The following is a 6458-nucleotide window of genomic DNA, read 5'->3' on the forward strand; positions in this document are numbered from 1 at the left end:
CACTGGTCCGACATGCCAGGAGGACCAGGGAGGCCCTCATCGTCTCCAGATTCTCTTAGCAAGCTGTGTCCTTCAGCTCAACACCCCCACCCCCCATTCCCCCAAGGTCTACTTTCAAGAAATACAATACAAGAATTGCGTACAGTGCATCTTGAGTTATGGGTCTTCAGAAGGAGCATTTGGAAAGAATATATGCTATTCTAAATTTGCTGCCTGCGGTCCTGATGCATAAATAAGGTTAGTTAAATTCTTGGATACAAATCCATACATATTTTATTAAAATCTTAGTTTGCCCCAATATCCTGAGTCTCGACTCCCACAAGATTACTAGACCAGACTCTCCACCTAATATTGCCAGATCCCGACAATCCTCAATAAAACCAGACCAACTATTTGAATCCCTTCACCCCTGTCGTATTAGATCGTGAAGTCCTGTCATTCCTACTTCCAGATCCAATGACTTTTCCTCTGTGCAAATTACTGGACTACATTCCTGGAAATTCCTGATCCCACAACTATCCCAATTTTGCTCTGGTCCTGATATCTGCGCCCAGATCCCCGGGTTCCTCAAACTCTGAGAAACCCTCTTAAACTATCCCACAAAGCTGTAACCTCATCAGAATGTTTTGTGATAAGAGCTGGGGTTCTCTGGCCCAATGCCGTACCGAACCTTGCATCAGGCAAAACACGTTGCCAATCCCGTTGCAATGCTCCAGTCCACACTGGCGATGGCATCAAGGTTCATGTCCTGCACCGGCGGGTTGATGCAAATGGGTCATGGCCCACCGCCACCCAACACCCCCATATCAGAGACTCGTCCTCCCCCACCCCCAGCCAATCATCACCCCTGCGTGGAAACTCAAGAGCAGTCCAGGCAGAAACAGTGAAAAATCACTGCTTTTTTACTTACCTGTCCCTTACACCTACTGCCTCAGACAGATGTGTAGAAAGAAGCAGCTGTTACTTCATAGAAAGCCAAAACACATCACAAGGCTTTAGGCCTCCTCAGATCCTTCGATCTGCAAGGTTTCTATTCATTTTCAACGAGAGATAGCATTTAGTAGACTGTAATTGACGAGATACTAGCTTTCAGCCAGGTGTCTGGATTGTTTATTTTCATTTCCCTTCATGCTTGAATGCATCTCAAGTACCCTACTTTGAGCCTTACCACAATGTTTATAAACATAAAAGAATTAAGTGCTTTAACTTCCTCCGGTTCTCAGCAGAAAGCACTGAACTGCTTTTGATGTAGTCAGGAGCTGTTAATCATAGCTAGATGTTTATAAAACGTGTGCTTAGGTTCAAAACAGGGTACTTAAGATGTATTCAAGCATGAAGAGAAATGCTTCCAGGCAGGGGTGACTGATGGGGTGTTTCTAATGTGAGGGGTCTGATGGGGGGGGGCGAGCATCGGGTCACCCTCATGCGTGCATGCTGTGGAGGGATAGGGACCGAGCAATTTCCATGGTGGTGTTGGGAGGGGAGAGAATGCCTCTATTTGTCGGTGTGTGTGTTTGGGGGGGGGGGGGGCAGGGCAGCATTTGCCTTGTGCATTTGCCTTGTGGGGGACAGTTGCTGGACCTCCATATCGGGCCACCGCTCAAAATGACGGCCTGATAATGGGATTTTCAGATTGGAATCCCTCGATCTCCCCATCATGTATAAATTGGTATGGCAAGGGAGAGTGAATTGGCCATGCGTGCTGCTTCTAGCACCAGCATAAACCAGCAGCGATTCACTTCTGGCGGGAGAACATAATTTCCCAAATGGAGAATCCTGACCAAGGTTGCCAACTATAGCTGGATATATTCTGGGAGATGTCAGCGGAAGAGACATTACAGAATTACGTCAGTGTAGTCCGGGTGGATGAGCTGGTGTGGGAGTCCAAGTCCATAGCCCCAGACATTAGTGGGACGGGTGGGTTTCTTTGACCCACATAAATGATAAAAAGTACTTTGTATCCTTGTTTAGAATTGACTAGTTCAGGCAGTGCTATACCAAGCGCCCACTGGAGCTGTGAACAGGTACCCTTTAAAGCAGCTGCTACTGTATCCTCACACTCTCTGGCTCAGTCTTTCTGCTTGCCCTCCACATACACCCAAATCTGGGGACTCCTGAAGGATGATTTCCCCCAAGCATACATACAAGATTCTGCTCACCAGCTGGCGGCGGCCCTGGCTTGCTCCCTCTTAATGGTTACATTAGCAGACCCATGCACTACTTCACCAGGACCATGGCCTCATATGTGCTTCCTGCAGCCTCACACAGCAATGGTAGGAAAAAACACAGGCAGAGCATCAAGCAGCGACATCCATGAGTAAAGTACACGTGCGCAGCTGCAACATAATATGTTATGCCATCACAATGGCAGCGCCTGTACATCTGCCTAGTGCTGCCTAGCTTGCTTGTGAAGTGCTGCTCAGTGATATAGACTCTGTGGCTGCCAGGGCAGAGTTCATTGATAAATGATGAAATCCTATTATTTTACAATCTCCCAGACTGCTTTTAATAGTTGCAGGAACTTTGAGGTGATTCTAGGAGTCTCCTGTCCATTCCAGGAGAGTTGTCAACCCTGCTTGCAGACCTCAGGGTCACCTTAATACCCAGGAAAATAGTACTTCTCACAGCACCCCCATAAAATGGGAGTCATGCCACGTGGCAATGCTGAGATGTATTCAAAACACAAAACAAATATGAGACTTAAAAACGCTGGTAAGCATTATTACGCTTAGCTCCAAATCATGGAGAATGGGATGCAACACCAGGAAACAGAATTTCTTGGCAATGCATTTTTATTCTCTTTAGAAGTGCTCACGTTTTCCCTTGAGTGGGTTTTTGTACTTTCATGAAATCATAGCAGGTGTGCCGAACATTCAATTTCTCCATGGCTCTCAACTTTCCAAGAGTTTGTACCAGGAAATAAGAGTTCCCCACGGATAACAGAAAATGCAATACATTTCAAACAATTTAAAAAAGACAAAAATACTGAATATAAATTTGCCTGTATCTCATTGCAAGTTAATTCATTTCCATATTCCGCATACAGAAATACCAATATATAAATCAAACATATTTTTAAACATTCATTATGTTAAGTATCAGGAATACAAAAGAGTCAAACATTGCAAGATACCTGGTATTATTGAAGCACAGCACGAGTAACTTGGAGAGTAAACTCAGAAACAAACCAGGCATTTCCAGACTCTATCACTAATACAGTATGACAGCCATGCCATAGTTCATTATATTGAAAAATATATTCATACAATTTCAACAGTGGGGCGGCACAGTGGTTAGCACTACTGCCTCACAACGCCAGGGACCCGGGTTCAATTTCGGCCTCAGGGGACTGTCTCTGTGGAGTCTGCACATTCTTCCTGTGTCTGCGTGGGTTTCCTCCAGATTCTCTGGTTTCCTGCCAGTCCAAAGATGTGCAGGTTAGGAGGATTTTCCCAGCTAAATTGCCCCTTCGTGTCCAAAGATGTGTAGGTTGGGTGGGGATAGAGTGGGGCAGTGGGCCGAGGTAGGGTGCTCTTTCAGAGTGTTGATGCAGACTCGATGGGCCAAATGGCCTCTTTCCGGACCGAAGGGATTCTATAAGTCATTTAACATTTAAAGTGCAACAAGTCTAAAACACTATTTTAAAGAAAGTAATTGGTCTTGAGTGTTTTAAATGTTTTACTTCCATGGTAAATCCCTCTTTGCTCGTACCAGCTTCTCGTTACCACTGTAACTCCCTCTTCTCTCCATCCCTGGTTTGCCATTTGCAGTTCCAACAGCAAGCAAAGTTAATGGTTACAATGTGGAGCACAAGCCCATAGTAGAACAGACAGAACCCAGACTCTACAAACACCAGTCTCTGTGAAATAAAGCCCCAACTGAGTTTCCTCTCCCCACATTCCTCTGCCACTCTCTTGCCTGGTGCAGCCCCAGATTTTGAATCTCCTCTCTCTATTAAGTCTCTGGACACCAGTGGTATATATAGAATCAGAGAATTTTACAGAACAGAAGGCTGTCAAAACCTTGCCGATCATTGTAAAAGCTGGCCAATATGAACTCACACCCCAGAGTTTTCCCCAATAATGATTTCTCTTCATATCTAACTCCCCTTAAACTTTCCTATGGTACCAGATTTTCGACCCTTGCAGATAGTTCCAGATCATAACAACCCTCTTGTGTGAAAAGATTTCTCCCAAATTTTCCCCCTGGTTCTTTTGCCAATCATTTTAAATCTACGTGTAAAAAGGAAATAGTTTCTCCGTACTTGGTCTTTCAAAACCTCTCATTTTAAACGCCTCTGTTTGATCTCCCCATAATCTCTTCTGCTGCAATGAGAACAATCTCCACATCTTTAATCTCAACAATCTTTTCACAGAAATGAAGGCTCTCATCCCTTGCTTCATCCTGATAAATCTCCTCTGCATCCTCCCCAAGGCCTAAACACATTTCCTGAAGTGCAGTGTGGCGTCTCGAATTATGCACAATACTCCAGCTACTCAGTGATTGCAACGGTTGAGCATGACTGTACATTTAGCCTGCAAGACTCTTACACTGTCTTTTGTGCATTATCTGTCAGGTGCTACTGCATGTTCTGCGTGACTTACTTTCAGGTTCATAAAGATTTTATTGCATGTCCACTTCTGATGGTTTACAGGCATTTTAAGTGGGAAGCCAACATTAGAGCAGCTGTGGAGGCTGTACATTTACATGTAAATAACAAAAGAATCAGAGGAACTGGAAAAGACCAAACTACAGAGTTCATCAGTAACAGATAACTCGCATCTTTGTTAAGAGTTAGCAATGATATTCTGAATCCTCTTGCTACGTAAAATATATATAAGACCATAAGACATAGGAGCGGAAGTAAGGCCATTCAGCCCATCGAGTCCACTCCACCATTCAATCATGCCTGATTTCAACTCCATTTACCCGCTCTCTCTCCATAGCCCTTAATTCCTCGAGAAATCAAGAATTTATCAACTTCTGTCTTAAAGACACTCAACGTCCCGGCCTCCACCGCCCTCTGTGGCAATGAATTCCACAGACCCACCACTCTCTGGCTGAAGAAATTTCTCCTCATCTCTGTTCTAAAGTGACTCCCTTTTATTCTAAGGCTGTGCCCCCGGGTCCTAGTCTCCCCTGTTAATGGAAACAACTTCCCTACGTCCACCCTATCTAAGCCATTCATTATCTTGTAAGTTTCTATTAGATCTCCCCTCAACCTCCTAAACTCCAATGAATATAATCCCAGGATCCTCAGACGTTCATCGTATGTTAGGCCTACCATTCCTGGGATCATCCGTGTGAATCTCCGCTGGACCCGCTCCAGTGCCAGTATGTCCTGCCTGAGGTGTGGGGCCCAAAATTGCTCACAGTATTCTAAATGGGGCCTAACTAATGCTTTATAAAGCTTCAGAAGTACATCCCTGCTTTTATATTCCAAGCCTCTTGAGATAAATGACAACATTGCATTTGCTTTATTAATTACAGACTCAACCTGCAAGTTTACCTTTAGAGAATCCTGGACTAGGACTCCCAAGTCCCTTTGCACTTCAGCATTATGAATTTTGTCACCGTTTAGAAAATAGTCCATGCCTCTATTCTTTTTTCCAAAGTGCAAGACCTCGCACTTGCCCACGTTGAATTTCATCAGCCATTTCTTAGACCACTCCTAAACTGTCTAAATCTTTCTGCAGCCTCCCCACCTCCTCCATACTACCTGCCCCTCCACCTATCTTTGTATCATCGGCAAACTTAGCCAGAATGCCCCCAGTCCCATCATCTAGATCGTTAATATATAAAGCGAACAGCTGTGGCCCCAACATTGAACCCTGCGGGACACCACTCGTCACCGGTTGCCATTCCGAAAAAGAACCTTTTATCCCAACTCTCTGCCTGACAGCCAATCGTATGGACTAACATCACAGGCACACCTCTCCTGCAATGGCAGATATTGGTTCTTTTTTCCGTAACTATGCCTGATATAAAGTCCATGATCCGGTTCTGTTGATTTCAGTTTCAGATTTTCTGCAGCAAACGTTGAATCAGGTGAAATGGTCAATGAATCGGAATGAGAGATTCCAACATCTACAAACCCTTCAGTTAATTGTTGAACTATTGTTGGTCAGCTGATGTTGCCATGAGAAAGGCGATGCATTGATGGGGAAAGGAAAGGTGCAGGCAGCGATATCTCCTTGCTGATTTCCCAGCATTCAAAGTGATTTTTCAGATAATCAACAACTCAAAAATCTCAATTTTCCTCTGGATGCAATCAGTTTTCAATTGTGATTTCTATGAACTGTCGATCTGCTTGCTGAGTCCATAGCACATTTGGATTAAATTGTTCACAGAATGTAAAAATGAACAAGATTTTCACAAAGGTGAGTTGTCTTAAAATCTGGTTATGAGTCAAAAACTGACAACGTATTTAGTGTACTAAAGTATCTGCATCAAAATCC

The sequence above is a fragment of the Scyliorhinus torazame genome, chromosome 4 (genome assembly GCF_047496885.1).
Source record: "Scyliorhinus torazame isolate Kashiwa2021f chromosome 4, sScyTor2.1, whole genome shotgun sequence".
NCBI classification, from domain to species: domain Eukaryota; kingdom Metazoa; phylum Chordata; class Chondrichthyes; order Carcharhiniformes; family Scyliorhinidae; genus Scyliorhinus; species Scyliorhinus torazame.